Below are 17063 nucleotides of genomic sequence, written 5' to 3'. Positions count from 1 at the left end.
CACACGGTAATGGATAGACACACAATGCATGCACATGTGAGGTATTTGGCCACTGTGGGTAACATCAAAAGGAATGGGGGCGATTGACAGCCTGAAAACAGGCAACATATGCAGGGAACAAGCCCCAAGGCATCCTATGTGACCCAAGAACACCACCCAGCATGGATGCAGCAATAATGTAGTACACATGCAAAATTAGTAGCAGGTGAAGAGAGCAGTGCCTGAATAAACAAAAAACAGTAATAAAGACATTCATGAACGAAATTAATGAATTTACCAACCATGAAAGAAACACTAAAATGCTAATTTAAAGGGTACGACTCCAGTCCATAGCATCCGAGCACCTCGCAGAGCATGTCACTACCAGTAACATCACACAGCCGGTCCTTACCAAGGCTGCACACGCACACCCCACCTCTTAAAGTTCAATAATCTGCATAAACTAGAATCATTGAGGGAAAACAAACCATGTGACAACACCATGTTAATTTTTAAATAATTCTCTCTGTGGTATTTTAGAACAAGTCCTTGCGTGCAGGTTTGTGTAACTGTGCAGTTTTGTTTACATTACACTCGCAAAAGAAACGGAACTAATAAGCTCTCTGATTTGTACATTTAACTTCCACACACCTGTGGCACAGTATGACCCCAACTCCCAGTGCACCAAGCATATCAAGGTGTCCTGCAGCACCTTGATCTCCTGGGCCAGAGTGGCGAAGAGCACCTGCAGCACGGGAACCATGTTCAGAGCAAATAAAAGACACGAGCGAGCAATGAGTTTACCGCTGCAGTAGTTCTAATTAACTGCGCTGTAAGACCAGTGGCGGCTGGTGACATTTGAAAGTAGTGGGGCGTAAAAGTTTGAGGTGAGTGCTCGGTGGCGAGTGAGCCTAGTGAGTGAGTCTGACTGCCATAAGGTGGGTTTGTGGGGTCCTTCTCGCCATTTTTGTAATCAAACTGACTATCCCCAGAGCTAAACTAACCCAGCCTATCAGTATTCAGATGCTGATTAAGCCGATGTGTAATATCTGAAAAAACTCCAGGTGACAATGGTGAACACTGCACAGAGATGGTGCCCTGACTACCGAAGCGCACACGGTAATGGATAGACACACAATGCATGCACATGTGAGGTATTTGGCCACTGTGGGTAACATCAAAAGGAATGGGGGCGATTGACAGCCTGAAAACAGGCAACATATGCAGGGAACAAGCCCCAAGGCATCCTATGTGACCCAAGAACACCACCCAGCATGGATGCAGCAATAATGTAGTACACATGCAAAATTAGTAGCAGGTGAAGAGAGCAGTGCCTGAATAAACAAAAAACAGTAATAAAGACATTCATGAACGAAATTAATGAATTTACCAACCATGAAAGAAACACTAAAATGCTAATTTAAAGGGTACGACTCCAGTCCATAGCATCCGAGCACCTCGCAGAGCATGTCACTACCAGTAACATCACACAGCCGGTCCTTACCAAGGCTGCACACGCACACCCCACCTCTTAAAGTTCAATAATCTGCATAAACTAGAATCATTGAGGGAAAACAAACCATGTGACAACACCATGTTCAGTGGCGGCTGGTGACATTTGAAAGTAGTGGGGCGTAAAAGTTTGAGGTGAGTGCTCGGTGGCGAGTGAGCCTAGTGAGTGAGTCTGACTGCCATAAGGTGGGTTTGTGGGGTCCTTCTCGCCATTTTTGTAATCAAACTGACTATCCCCAGAGCTAAACTAACCCAGCCTATCAGTATTCAGATGCTGATTAAGCCGATGTGTAATATCTGAAAAAACTCCAGGTGACAATGGTGAACACTGCACAGAGATGGTGCCCTGACTACCGAAGCGCACACGGTAATGGATAGACACACAATGCATGCACATGTGAGGTATTTGGCCACTGTGGGTAACATCAAAAGGAATGGGGGCGATTGACAGCCTGAAAACAGGCAACATATGCAGGGAACAAGCCCCAAGGCATCCTATGTGACCCAAGAACACCACCCAGCATGGATGCAGCAATAATGTAGTACACATGCAAAATTAGTAGCAGGTGAAGAGAGCAGTGCCTGAATAAACAAAAAACAGTAATAAAGACATTCATGAACGAAATTAATGAATTTACCAACCATGAAAGAAACACTAAAATGCTAATTTAAAGGGTACGACTCCAGTCCATAGCATCCGAGCACCTCGCAGAGCATGTCACTACCAGTAACATCACACAGCCGGTCCTTACCAAGGCTGCACACGCACACCCCACCTCTTAAAGTTCAATAATCTGCATAAACTAGAATCATTGAGGGAAAACAAACCATGTGACAACACCATGTTAATTTTTAAATAATTCTCTCTGTGGTATTTTAGAACAAGTCCTTGCGTGCAGGTTTGTGTAACTGTGCAGTTTTGTTTACATTACACTCGCAAAAGAAACGGAACTAATAAGCTCTCTGATTTGTACATTTAACTTCCACACACCTGTGGCACAGTATGACCCCAACTCCCAGTGCACCAAGCATATCAAGGTGTCCTGCAGCACCTTGATCTCCTGGGCCAGAGTGGCGAAGAGCACCTGCAGCACGGGAACCATGTTCAGAGCAAATAAAAGACACGAGCGAGCAATGAGTTTACCGCTGCAGTAGTTCTAATTAACTGCGCTGTAAGACTGTGCGGGTGAGAAGGCAATATTAAAGGGGGCGAGAGAGCAAACAAGGGTTGTATCCTGAACAATGCGAGCCTATGCAAAAACAGTTTTCTGCAGGTGCATTAATGTGATTTATGCTCTAATCACAAACCCTTTTTTATGATCAGCGCTGGTGTGCAGATTACCTTTTCATCAGTTAGTTAACATTTCAAACGGTTCCTAACTGAGAATATACTTAAAAAATAGAAATACCTGTTTTCTGCCATATTCTCAGTAAGGAAACACTATCATGAAAATTGCACTAACGGACAAATTGCTGGGGCAAAAATCATAGGAACTCCGCTGCAAGTGTGGCACGAGAGGAATTCAAACCTATTGTTGCCCACGCGCACTCTAGTCTCTTCATGGTCTGGCCTCCCAGAGGTGTTTGGTAGTAAGAAGGGAGTGTGACCGGAGACAGCTGCACAGGTATGGGGAAGGAACATCAGCTGTCATGAACGAAGGAATCGGCACAGACAGTTTGAACGTCAGGCCAGCTCCAAGGGCGGCAGAAGTTTAACCACGTACAGTACACATATTTATATACCCTTATTAAAGCAATTTTAATACTGCAAAGTAAACAGCATTACAGCCCAATCCCACCCAACAGGGATTTGAAACGGTAAACAGTACACTTTTGATGTGTTTTTTTTACCTTCTATTTTTACACACGGGCGGCTGCCTGCTTCAGCGTCTCTGAGGCCATTAGGCCAACACTGACAGTGCTGCCTTGCTGCGGGCTTGCTGTGAGGCCAGGCCCGGGCCTGAGCGTGGCATGTAGTCAGAGAGATGACGAGTGACATGGTGGTGGTCAGATTGGGAATGAGGAATAAATACCACCACTCGTCTCAACTGCACCTGCACCATCCACACTTCGATCTTCGTCGTCCTGGAGGCAAATATACGCAGGAGGTGGAAGTAGATTTAAACTCCAGCGCGGCAACAGGAGTAGGGGTCCATCACTGCAAGGCATCATATTAAAGCCCTGCAGTGATTGGTCACGAACATTGGAGCCTCAAAAGATCTCTCCTATCCTCGCGTTGCCTTCTGTTCACCAGAGATCTGGCAGTCAGCCTCCAACCCACGCACGGCAGCACCATCATCCTCGTTAACTCAGCCAATCCTGGCGCAGCATAACATCGCCACTGCGCCAGGATTGGCTAAAGTGCAGGGCTAAAACTGCCCATAATGAGACCCGGCTCCCCCGGGTCTCTGTCTGTGTGACAGCTAAGGGAGGAGGAGGAGGGAAGGGGCTATTGCCTGTGTGCGCATGCGAGGGCAAGTCATAATAATGACTTGTCCTAAATGCGCACACTGCTGCCTGACACAGACGCTGATATTCACAGTGAGTCACACGCTGCACTGCCGCAGGCCCGCCCCCCACGATCGCGATGATGTCACGATTTGTGACTCCGGCCTCAATTATGACTGCACTGTCGTTTATTCTGTGCGCGCTCATAATTGTACTTTATACTTTTTACTTTTTGCGCAGTGTGCTGTGTGCAGTGTGTCAGACCAGTGACAGCAGTGACGGTCGTCCATGGCTAGTGGGGCTACGCCCCAACGCCCCCAATGGACGAACCGCCACTGCAAACAGAAAGCTCCTGATTTAGAGAATTAAACAGCTCGCCATCATCCAGATTAGGACCATAAACCGTGTATATTACAACCTTCTGTTGGAATAATATAAGCTCTGCAGAAGCCCATCTTCCCCATTTATCAGCAGTTGCTTTTGCGTCGCATGAAGATCGCCACCCCCCGCTTAATTCCCATCTGTTTAGAGCAAACCAATAGGTCTAATCCTAAATTATTAAGAAGCCCCCTTTTCTCCCATGCGATGTGAGTTTCTTGCAGACAAAGAATGTCTATTCACAACAATTGTATAATTTTAGCCAGAGTCCCCTTTTTTTTTTACTATCATTAAGACCATTGATATTCAGAGAGCATATTTTTATTTTAGTTTCCATTCATGAGAAAGGAGAAAAAAGGAAGGGTCCATCAAAAAAAAAAAAACTTCCAACAAGATTAGATTCAAGACATATTTTCTTATAGATATTTTCAAGCTTAAATATCAAAGTACTTCTACATCTACAACTGACTGTTGCTAATTTATCCCCCCACCACCAACACCACCCCACCCACTCAGCCCACAACCCTTAGATACCACCACCACCACCACCCAGGCAACCCCTCTTCCCCCCCACCCAAACCCACCTTTGGTCCCTAGGAACACAGAGTGCCACCCCCTGCAAGTTCTGAAGAAGAAATCCAAGATTACTTCCGGCCAAATCTACTATCAAGTGCATAAATAACCAATTTTGACTAGTATACAAAAGAAAACAGGATGTGTTAGGATTTTTGCAACTTCAGCAAAGTATACCAGTATTCATAATGAGGCTAGATAATCCTTGGCAGCTATTTCGGAAAATAAACATTTTGTTTGGCCCTTTACAATAACCTTTAGCTTGGCTGGACTTTGCAAGAACACTGTGGACCCCTTCTTCTGAAATCCGGCGATCAATTGCCTAAGATGCCAGCGCTTTGATACAGTCGCCTGACAGAAATCAGATCTGACAAAGAAACTACAATCTTTACCAGTACGTTTTTTATCTGGTCTAGCCAGATCGAAAACAGCTTCTCTTGCTAAAAAGTTATTGAATTTGACCGGGATAGCTCTAGGGTAGACATCATCTTTCTGCTTAGTTCTGATGAAAAATGGGAAACGGTGGGCACGTTCAATTACCACCGACCAGTCCCACATTCCTAGTTCTGGGAACGCAGCAGAGAAGAGCTCGCAGATAAAGTTCCGGATATCAGAGCCACCCATATTTTCTGGCACCCCCAAAACTCGTAAATTGTTCCGGCGAGCTTGGTTTTCCAATTCCGTTAATTTAGTGCTGATATCATCTCGTTGATCTTTCACCAAGGAGAGTTCTTTTTTCTGAGCCACGACTTTATCTTCAAGTACTGAGACCCTAGTCTCAGCTTCCGAGACTCTTGCAGCCATATCAGTGCATATTTTTGTAATACGTCGAGTAGCTTTCTGTACTTTTAGAACCGTGGCTTGAGTACGTGCGATCTCAACATTTGTGTCAGACCTATGTGTTAGCAAGGTTTGATATATCGTCATTAATGTCACCTCCGAGTCAGAAACTGCTTCAGAATCAAATGCTGCAGCTTGTTCTCCTAGCTGACTTAAGTTTTCCAGTTCATTGCCTGAGTCTCTTGCAAGCTGTGATTTTCTAATCATCTTTTTCTTCACTGTGATGTCTGACAGAGGTGAAACTTCACCCTGCCCCATTTCTTCCTCTATGCTAGTATCGTCAGCCGGATAATCAGCCCAATCTTTATCCAAGCTTTCCTCAGACGTCAGGTCAGACATCGAATAAAATTGATCATTAGCTTCTTGCATTGTATCGTGACCGTAGGTTGCAGAAGATACTGTTCTCAGGTTGCCACCCGAGGCAGTGTCCGAAATTTCGTTTGTTCCATTAGTTCCTGCGTCTGAATGACAGATAGTTGATGTTGCTGCAGGGACTACGTCTTCCATAATCCCATTCTCGTCAATCTCGCATTCAGGTGCAGGATCAGGGATCAGCACTGGCTCTGACTCTGGATTTATAGCAGGCAATTCAGGCATTTCTAATATTTTTGCGCGTTATTATTGTCCTGAGTCTGTGCCGCTAAAGCTGCATTATTTACATTTTCGGTTAAGATAATCTGGTCTTCCTGAGGAGTGGGCATTGCTGATCCCCCACGCCGTATTCACACATTTTTTGCTGATTGCTTCTCAAATAGTGCGGGTACAGTTTGTGCAGAAGTATTATTTTTACTAATACGCTCACCCCCTTTCTTGAAAGCTTGAACATTCAGGTTAGTGATTGACTCACCGGATTTTGTTGCGTTTGATGAGCAATTCATTAAGTCCTCTTGTTCGTCGGCCACAGCCGTTTGCTTGTTTCTCCCACTCCTCGTAGAAGGCGCTTTAGGGTGCGACTTCATGTTTTTAGGAGGCATAGCAGCGCTACTCCTCCCGACCGCCCGAAATACCTGTCCGAGACGAAAGACGCCAAGCCCGAATAGAGTGCTGGAGTGCACGGGCAAACAGCAACGCCACGAGCACTATTAAGGGCGGAGCCGCTAGTCCGTTGATCCGTTTGAAACCACGGAGGGATGCACCGCCGCACCACGATGATTAGAACAGCAGAACGCCACAATAGTCCCAAAGCGGCTTTTCAGACCACGTCAGCTCGAATCGGTTATCCCAGTCCAACCCGACATCTCGTCCGTTCACACACAACGCTAAAGTCAATTTCTGCCACCTTTCATCTTCTTCAGAACGGGAGTGGAGAAGCCAGCAAACTTACACCGCCAGCGTAGCAGTCGCCATCTTGCCTCTGAGTTCAATATAAACAAAACAAAATTTATGATCTTTAACCGTAGTAAATCCACACGCTCTAACCCGCACATGAGCGAAATCCCTCTGGAACAGGTCACTGTGTTTGATTATTTGTGCCTAACTCTCAATGAAAACATGACCTGGGGGGCCAAGATAAACAAGTCTAACTGTTTCCTCTGAGTCACGGAGTGCGGTGGGTGGAGTGAGTTGGCGTTTGGAGCTCGGAGCACGGAGCACGGAGAGAAGTGTGGCATCTGAGCAGTATCCGAGCAGCGTCCACACGGAAACGGAGACGGGAGCGGACGGCGCCGCAGCATTTGCGGAGAAGCGGAGCGGCCAGCTCACCCTGCCACTGACTCGAACAACTTGCTGTCATCGCGCATTTTCATTTGGCGCGGTGGTCTGCGCCGCTACGCTGCGGAGTCTCCAGGTGAGAGCGGCAAGGGAAGCAAGGTGAGCCACTCCTTCACATCACCGCACCGCTCCGCCTCACCCCTGCACTGCCTCAGCTCGCCCCGTCACACAAGCAGCAAAACTCCTCTGCAAGTGCCGCCCGCCACCCCCCCTAACCTCAGAGAAAGGTGAATGAAGGAGGAGTTTCGGTGGGTGATCAATGAGTGGAGAGGCGGGCAGTATCCAGGATTTTCATTCAACAGCTTTGCCCCCATTTCAGTCATTTACCACAAGAAATCATTTTAAAACACTCATCATTAATCTTCTTACTACTGCCAAGTTGCCGGATTTTGCAGTCAGCCAGCAGCAGTAGCAGAGTAGAGCCGTGCGGTACGGAGCCGGTTGGAGCCAGCACTCTCAGTGGGGCATCTGCTCCTTTTGAACGTGGTTGAGCCGCTAAACATTTCTCCTTTGCGGTTGGAGCCGCTAAACACTTTCTAGCCGCTCTAGTCACGTGAGTAAGGCAGGAGACCCCCGGGGTATGCGGGAGAGCTCTGGCGCTCTGGTGTTGAGGACCAGAGTTGAGCTGAGGAGCAAAGCAGAGCAGGGCAGGTGGTGCACCAAGCAGCGGCCAAGAAGCAATTCTGCTTGGAGAGGATAAATCAGCGAATATTGGTTCAAGACATTAGGAATAGTATATTGGAAAGGCTGTTTAACATAGCACGGGCTGCGGGCTAATTCAAATCAAGGCAGGGGGTGGCTTTTCTCCCAATTTGACCTGACCTGCCTAACGGAATTTCCGTTCCGTCCCATAGATCAACATCCCACTTGGTCTTTACCAGCCTCCACTGCTTGACCCCGCAGTCATCTGGTTACTTGTAAATTCATAGGCCCAAATAAACATCTTTAGAACTAAGTGACTGAGTCTGTGGGGGAGAGGAGCACACAGGCTGGGGAGGTGGAGACATCTGCTGCAGGGCTGTAAAGGGTGTTGAAAATAGAACGAAAGACAGGTCCTAACCGGTAATTCTTCATTTCTTCATTTTTGTTCCTTTTGCTCCAATTTGGAGAATGAGTGATAAGCCGGAGGAGAACAAAAGTGATCTGATTGGGGATATTGGTGAATTATGCGTTCTGGTAAGGAGAGAACAACAGGAATAGCGGTAAAACGCACAAAGAAAATGCAACAATCGAGGGTAGCGAAAAAGGTTAAATCAAATATTGTTGAACCAAAGTCGTTAATCTCCCCAATAGCGAGGATGTTTGAGAAGTCAGGTAAAATACCAGAGAAATTCTCATTCATGAAGGATCCAATGGGGGTGTTGATGACAAAACAGTTTGAGGGGGAAAACATAAAATTACAGACCCCAATTAAACCAATAGCCAGTGAAATAATTAATAAACAGAGTATAGGAAATGCCTACAATTCGGGAATTGTAACTCTCAAACCCAGTTGAAAGACCAAAAGGGGAATGAACTTAAAATCACTGAACTTCAAATTACTGATAAAGACCTATTAAGGGTAATCAAAACAAAAGGGATGAATGACCAAGGAGAATCACAAAAACCAGATATAAGCGATTCAATGAGTATATCAGAGGTAGGGATGCATCAACATCAATATGAAAAACCAAAGGAAGTGGTTAAATCGAATGAAACCAGTACACCTGAGGTAGTGAACAAGGAAATAAGTGGCTATACCAAAAATACCGAGTGCAACATCAATGAAATCAACCAAATTAATCAGGAATGTACGAAGGAACAAAAACAGCTAAGTATGCCTATAGAAGTAAATGTAGAAATAAATAAAAGGTTATATATACCACCCGATGAAATCTTGCTAAATCTTCAGAATAATTACGAACATAAAGAGGGATGGGATATACATGAGGGAATGAACATCAAGGCATAAGTCATGGCAAACCAAAAGGGGGGGGAAGATACAAGGAGGATTGCAAATAATGGATTAGATGAAAAAACAAATGAAAGCTTGGTGAAATATGTATCTACAGAAAATACTTCTGAGAACAACATGGCAACACAAACTACAGCCTTAAAGGATAATTTCCAAAATCAGGAAATTACACAAAATAACCAATTGGGAATAAAACAACAACATTTTGAGATAAGTTGGGATATTTTCTACCAAACATCGACTCTTACTTTGGAAGCATTACAATACCAATCCAGCAAAATGGATATACAAATTGAACTGCTAAAAACAATGGCAAATACAGTTGTAGGGATTGACAATAAAATTGCCCAGCTAAATGGATTGATAATTAGGGCTCAGAAAGAGAATGAGAAAACATCTACTGAACATATCTATTCACCAATCATAGACAAACTTGCAATAATACCAGAGGTTTTGAACAGTATAATAGAAGACACTAAACGAAGTATGGAAATGAAAAAAGGTAAAAACTATGAAAACGAGGAAGTCAACAGTGAAAACAACAAAACAATTATTAAGTTGGATAATGAATTTATCAGCCTTACAGAAAATGATAAGAGCCCAGAAGAAATATCAGTTACAAATTTATACAAAAAAACAGTAGCATCGAGTAAAGAAAATCGAATAATGGACATACACACATTGGAGGAACAATCAATAGACCTTATAAGGAAAGATACTATTGACACTGAAATAAGGGAAGATCAGGAAACTAAGGAAGATAACATTAATGGCTTCACTATGCTCTCCAAACGTCAAAAGAAAAAACTACGGAAAGCGAGGAAACACATAAAAACTAAAAAGTGTGCTACAATAAAAGCAGATGAAGACCAGATAATAACCATAGACTGGAATAGATACGAGATAGCGAAAGATAGTGCTGTAGATCAAAAACAGAAGAAAATCTTAGATTTAAACAGGCAGGAAATAGGATTAACTAATGAGGAAAAAAGGTTGCAATATCGAATAAGACTGGAACTAACAAATATTTCCCACTATTTGATCAAAAATTATCCAAGGGAATTGCTCATATAAAATGCGCCAAAAGAAAGCAAAAAGAGAACGATAAAAGTAAACAGGATTGGAACACCAATAGGAGGAATTCAGAATCTAAAGGTGAATGGGTGAAGATAGATCCAAAAATACAGCTGGATGTTAGGAAAATAATGTAACAGCAGGAGGACAAAAGGACCATGGATGATTCGCCTCAATCGGATGAAGAGCTACTCGAATGGGAGGAGGAAGAAGTGACTGGCCCATTAACCAACAGTCGGCAAAGAAGGAAGGATAAAACCCCAATAAAAGTAATAATAAAAACTACTAACCAGCAATATCAACACGCTGTTGAAAAACCAGAATTATCCACCAAATCCAGTATAAGTGAGGAAGACAAAGATAACTCAAAAACTACAGAATGGGACCAGTTGGTTATAGAAAGCAATGAAGGGGTAAAAAGAATTACTCTCAAAACAAAGCCATCAAATGAAAAAGTCCCTCAGTACAATTACTCACCAAATAACAAAGTACAAATTATCTTCAAACCAGAATTTGAGTCTAGAGGTAGGCAAGATACCCTGAATCGTGGCAATATACTTAGACTATTCAAGTCAATTCCATCCCTCTCAAAGGTAGCGAGTGAGGATATCTATTCTATTGAATTTATGACAGGAAACAAGATTTTACAGGCTCCCACGCTAATTACACTAAACTCCCTGGTAATAGCGGAATTGATTCTGACAGAACAACTCGCATTCAAAGCTTGGGGTATACTAATTATAAAACCAGGCCCAAAGGTTTATCCAACACACCTTATTGAGGAAGAAAATACCAAGCATGCTAAAATAGACAGACAAATAGTTCCAGTACTCAAAAACGCCCGGGGAAAATCACCCCAGAAAGCAGAAGAATGGTTATCTCAAAAGGATATGGGTAAAAACCCTGTAATAAATGAAAAATTGATCACCAAGTCACTACACAGTAATAAGGAACAATGATTTAATATTACTAGGTGCTCTACAGCCAGAGTAGATGAGATAGGTCTAGTCCGAATGTGTTCATGGAACATAAATGGGCTGGGAGCAAAGGTTCATAATGCCCATATAGACTCAATATTGCTCCCCTCTCAGATTATCTTCTTACAAGAAACGTGGGAAACCAAACCATTTGTTCTACATGGATTCAAAGGTCATTTTGAACATGCAAATAAACACCACAAATTTGGCCGTCCAAGCGGAGGGTTAGCAATCTTCATTTCAACAGACTTACAGGTTGAACATGAACGACTCGAGTCAAAAAGTGAAAATATTTTAATAATTAAGTTGAAATATAAAACAACGAAACAGGAAATAAAGTTTGTATATCTGATTAATGTTTATATACAGCCAACAGGCCCTAGTAGGGAGTCAACTTGTGGTATACTGTATAACCTTCTCATGGATTTAATGCTGTCAGACCCTCTAGCGGAGTATATTATGTCTGGGGACTTTAACCTTAATCTAATGCCACCCTTCACAAGGGATGACACCTGCCAAACACAGGATTATCAATGGTCTATCCCTCAACAGGATCTGGGAAAAGAAACCTTGCCTCTTAGTAATAAAATTGCAATATCTTTTGTCAAAGACATGGAAGCGATGGGCCTGCGTATACTAAATGGTCGATTTAAAGAAGATTCGCCTCCAGCGTATACATATTTTAAGAACAAGTCAAGGTCAAGGATTGACTACACAATGATATCTCTTAATGCCTTCCATAATATCATTGCATATCAAATAGAGGAAGTTATGGATAGTGATCACGGCCAGCAGATAATAACGATTAACCTTATGAATAAGGCAAATCAACCGTATCAAACTGTCCCGGGTCATATTGGAACAGTAAACTATAAAAAACTAATTTGGAGTATACTAGGAACAAGTATGTGATGAATGATCATGTTATCCAAATATCAGAATTGTGCTTCAATGAAAGATCACCTGAAACCTCGATAGAACAATGGGTAAAATTTACTATGATGCTGGTTAAACCCCAACCTCATTATCAAATGCGACGGGATAAAAGTAATCAAAATGACGATCGAAAGGAAAATAAATCATACATAAACCTGCCATATACCATTACTAAACTAAAAAGAGCACGGAATAGGATGATAAGGCAAATTAAGAAAACTATTCCTAACAAGGAAACATCAGGCAAACTGAAAGCTGCGAATCAAAATTTGAGGAAACTAATATGGAATGTGAAAAATCAGTCAAAACAAGCACTTTGGTCAAAATATACCATGCAAGCAAACCGATAAATACAAGAGAGTTCTGGAAAATTATAAATGGCTTGGCTAGACCAGATAAAAGGGTGGTTTCCTCCGTTCTAACTGAGCAAGAATGGGTGACATTTCTTAGAAAACATTTAAACCAAAATGGTATTACAATAGAAAAAATTGAAAGCCAACCGACTGATACCCACGATGGTGATATGGAAACCCCAATCGTAGTAACAAAAGATCAACTGAGAAAATTAATTAAAAAACAGAAAGATGGGGCACCAGGACCAAATGGTATCCCTTTTGCCCTATTCAAAGAGAATCCAGATCTATGGGCAGCACATTTAGAAAAGGTATTTAATGAAGTTATTGAAAAAGGCGCTATCCCGGAGTCATGGCGAGGATCACTAATAACGCCAATTTACAAAAAAGGGAACTAGGCACTCGCAGAAAATTACAGGCTCATCACACTCCAAGACACAGATGCCAAGTTGTTTGCTGAGATCTTGCTTAACCCCTTCGATGCTGATGACGGAGCGGTTCCGTCATCAGCATCGGTTGGGCTGTGCTGATGACGGAACCGCTCCGTCATCAGTACAGCCCTGGGGGGGAGCGCTGTCGCTCCCCCCCTGGGGCATCGATCCTGGTAATTTCAGCAGGGGTGGCAGCGGAAGACTTTCCGCTGCCACCCTCTGGCCCCCCCCACGCTTCCTGGTGACGTCAGCGCGCACAGCGCACGCCGACGTCATCAGGAAGCCATTTGTTTCCAGCGCGTCCAGCAGTCAGGTCATTGTTTGGTGCTCCGGTGGGACGGGGGGGCCTGTTTTCGGTGCCTTGAGGCATCGGGGGGGGAGGAAACTGTGTTTCCTCTCCCCTGATGTCCCAATGCAGGGCATTCCTGGTGCACGATCGCGCACAGCGTCGCGATCGTGCACCAGGAATGCCCCACTAGACACCAGGGACTGTTTGTTTTGCCGTAATTGTGTGTAGGAAGCGACCCCTTGGGCAAGGGTCGCTTCCTTTTTGGGCCAAAATATTTTTCAGACTTTTCTGCCCCCCCTGGGGCAGATCGGCCGTTTTTTTGGCCAATCTGCACCCAGGGGGGGGCAGAAAAGTCCACTAGACACCAGGGAATGCATTTAATTTATAAAGGAAGCGACCCCTTGGGGAAGGGTCGCTTCCTCGTGGCCTTTATTTGTTTTGAGACTTTTCTGCCCCCCCTGGGGGCAGATCGGCCGTTTTTTGGGCCGCATCTGGACCCAGGGGGGGCAGAAAAGCCCACTAGACACCAGGGATTGATTTATATTTATAAAGGAAACAACCCCTTGGGCAAGGGCTGCTTCCTTAGGGGGATGTAATATTTTTCAGACTTTTCTGCCCCCCCTGGGGCAGATCGGACGTTTTTTTGGCTGATCTGCACCCGGTGGGGCAGAAAAGCCCACTAGTCACCAGGGATTTGTTTGGATTTGAAAAGGAAGCTACCCCTTGGGGAAGGGTCGCTTCCTAGTGGCCCTAATTTTTCATAGACTTTTCTGCCCCCCCTGGGGGCAGATCGGCCGTTTTTTGGGCCGCATCTAGACCCAGGGGGGGCAGAAAAGCCCACTAGACACCAGGATTGGATTATATTTATAAAGGAAGCGACCCCTTGGGCAAGGGTCGCTTCCTTAGGGGGATCAAATATTTTTCCAGACTTTTCTGCCACCCCTGTGGCAGATCAGCCGTTTTTTTGGCCAATCTGCCCCCAGGGGGGGGGGGCAGAAAAGCCCACTAGTCACCAGGGATTTGTTTGCATTTGAAAAGGAAGCGACCCCTTGGGGAAGGGTCGCTTCCTAGTGGCCCTAATTTTTTTTTATACTTTTCTGCCCCCTCTGGGGGCAGATCGGCCGTTTTTTGGGCCGCATCTGGACCCAGGGGGGGGCAGAAAAGCCCACTAGACACAAGGGATTGGATTATATTTATAAAGGAAGCGACCCCTTGGGCAAGGGTCGCTTCCAGGGGGCATTATAAATATTGTAGACTGTTCTCCCCCCCCCGGGGACAGATCAGCTGTTTTTTTACCGTTTCTGGACCCAGGGGGGGATAGAAAAGCTCACTAAACTCCAGGGTTTTGTTTTTTATAGGGAGCGACCCCTTGGCTTGCTTCCTTGGGCCCACCACCAGGAATACCACCAGCTTTTGCAAGAGGGGTTACCTGGGTTTTTGGCCCCGTGCGAGACGGCCATCTAGGGAAACCTACCAAACCCACACATTTCTGAAAAGTAGATACCCGGGGGCTTCCAAGGAGGTATGGCTTACGTGGATACTCCAACGTTCCTTTACCCAGAATCCCTTGCAAACCTCAATTTTTGCTGAAAAAATCAGCTTTTTCACACTTTTTTTGTGTGGAAAAACGTGGCGTCAATGGGCTCACACAAATTTCCTCCCACCCAGCGTATCCCCAGGTCTCCCGATAAAAATGGTACCTCACTTGCGTGGGTAGGCATAGTGGCTGCAACAGGAAAAGGTCCAAATCGTACAGTGGAGAAATTACAATAACCACTAGCAACATTACCTTCTTTTTGGGGGGGGGCTGAGTTTTTGGACCGGGGCTCGGCGGGCATCTTTGGAAACTACCAAACCCAAACAGTTCTGAAAACTAGACACCCGGGGGAGTCCAGGGAGGTATGGCATGCATGGCATGCATGGGTCCCCCAATGTTTTCCTACCCAGAAATCCCTTCAAACCATAAATTTAGGTTAAAAAAACAGTTTTCCATACATTTTTGCGTGGGATCCCCGTGTCGGCACAAATGTCCTACCACCCAGCGTTCCCCGTGTTCTCCCGAGTAAAATGATACCTCACTTGTGTAGGTGGGCCAAAGGCCTGTGACTAAGGCAGGGGGGCTTAACTTGTAAAACTTAAATACTACTTTTTTCAAAATTCATTTTTGGCCTGTTCTGCTTTGGGGCACCCACACAAGTGAGGTATCCTTTTACACGGGAGAACAAGGGGAACGCTGGGTGGTAAGACATTTTTGCCGACACAGAGATCCCACGCAAAAAAGTTTGGAAAAGTGATATTTTTACCTAGTTTTAAGGTTTGCAAGGAGTTCTGGGTAAGAAAACATTGGGGGACCCATGCATGCCATACCTCCCTGGACTCCCCCGGGTGTCTACTTTTCAGAACTCTTTGGGTTTGGTACTTTCCAAAGAATACCACCGAGCCCCGGGCCAAAAACTCAGGTGCCCCCCCCAAAAATCAAGGTCGTTTTGCAATTGGGTATTGTAAATTCACCACCGTACGATTTGAACCGTTTCCTGTTGCAGCCACTATGCCTACCCACACAAGTGAGGTACCATTTTTTTCGGGAGACCTGGGGGAACCCTGGGTGGGTGGAAATTTGTTGATCCACGCAGATTCCAGAACTTTCCACCACAGAAATGTGAGGAAAATGTGTTTTTTTTGTCAAAATCTTAGCTTTGCAAGGGATTCAGGGTAACAAAACCTGGGGGTAGGCAGAGAAGTCACCCCATCCTGAATTCCCCTGGGAGTCTAGTTTTTAAAAATGTATAGGTTTGCTAGGTTTCCCTAGGTGCTAGCAGAGCTAGGGCGCACAAACAAAAGGTAGTCTTTTTGTCCAAAAAGTGCAAAATTTCACTGGGAAATTGAGGTGCGACCATGTTGCGTTTTTGCGCTGTTTCATGTCGCAGCCACTATGCCTACCCACGCAAGTGAGGTACCATTTTTTTCAGGAGACCTGGGGGAACGCTGGGTGGGTGGAAATTTGTTGATCCATGCAGATTCCAGAACTTTCCAACACAGAAATGTGAGGAAAATTTGTTTTTTTTGTCGAAATCTTAGCTTTGCAAGGGATTCTGGGTAACAAAACCTGGGGGTAGGCAGAGGAGTCACCCAATCCTGAATTCCCATGGGTGTCTAGATTTCAAAAATGTATAGGTTTGCTAGGTTTCCCTAGGTGCTGGCAGAGCTACGGCGCAAAAACAAAAGGTAGTCTTTTTGTCCAAAAAGTGCAAGATTTCACTGGGAAATTGAGGTGCGACCATGTTGCGTTTTGCGCTGTTTCATGTTGCAGCCACTATGCCTACCCACGCAAGTGAGGTACCATTTTTTTCGGGAGACCTGGGGGAACGCTGGCTGGGTGGAAATTTGTTGATCCACGCAGATTCCAGAACTTTCCACCACAGAAATGTGAGGAAATTTTGTTTTTTTTGGTCAAAATCTTAGCTTTGAAAGGGATTCTGGGTAACAAAACCTGGGGGTAGGCAGAGGAGGCACCCCATCCTGAATTCCCGTGGGTGTCTAGTTTTCAAAAATGTATAGGTTTGCTAGGTTTCCCTAGGTGCTGGCAGAACTAGGGCGCAAAAACAAAAG

Source organism: Lissotriton vulgaris, chromosome 6 (genome assembly GCF_964263255.1).
Source record: "Lissotriton vulgaris chromosome 6, aLisVul1.2, whole genome shotgun sequence".
In the NCBI taxonomy this organism is placed as follows: domain Eukaryota; kingdom Metazoa; phylum Chordata; class Amphibia; order Caudata; family Salamandridae; genus Lissotriton; species Lissotriton vulgaris.
The sequence above is the reverse complement of the archived record's forward strand: the minus strand, read 5'-3'. Positions refer to the sequence as shown.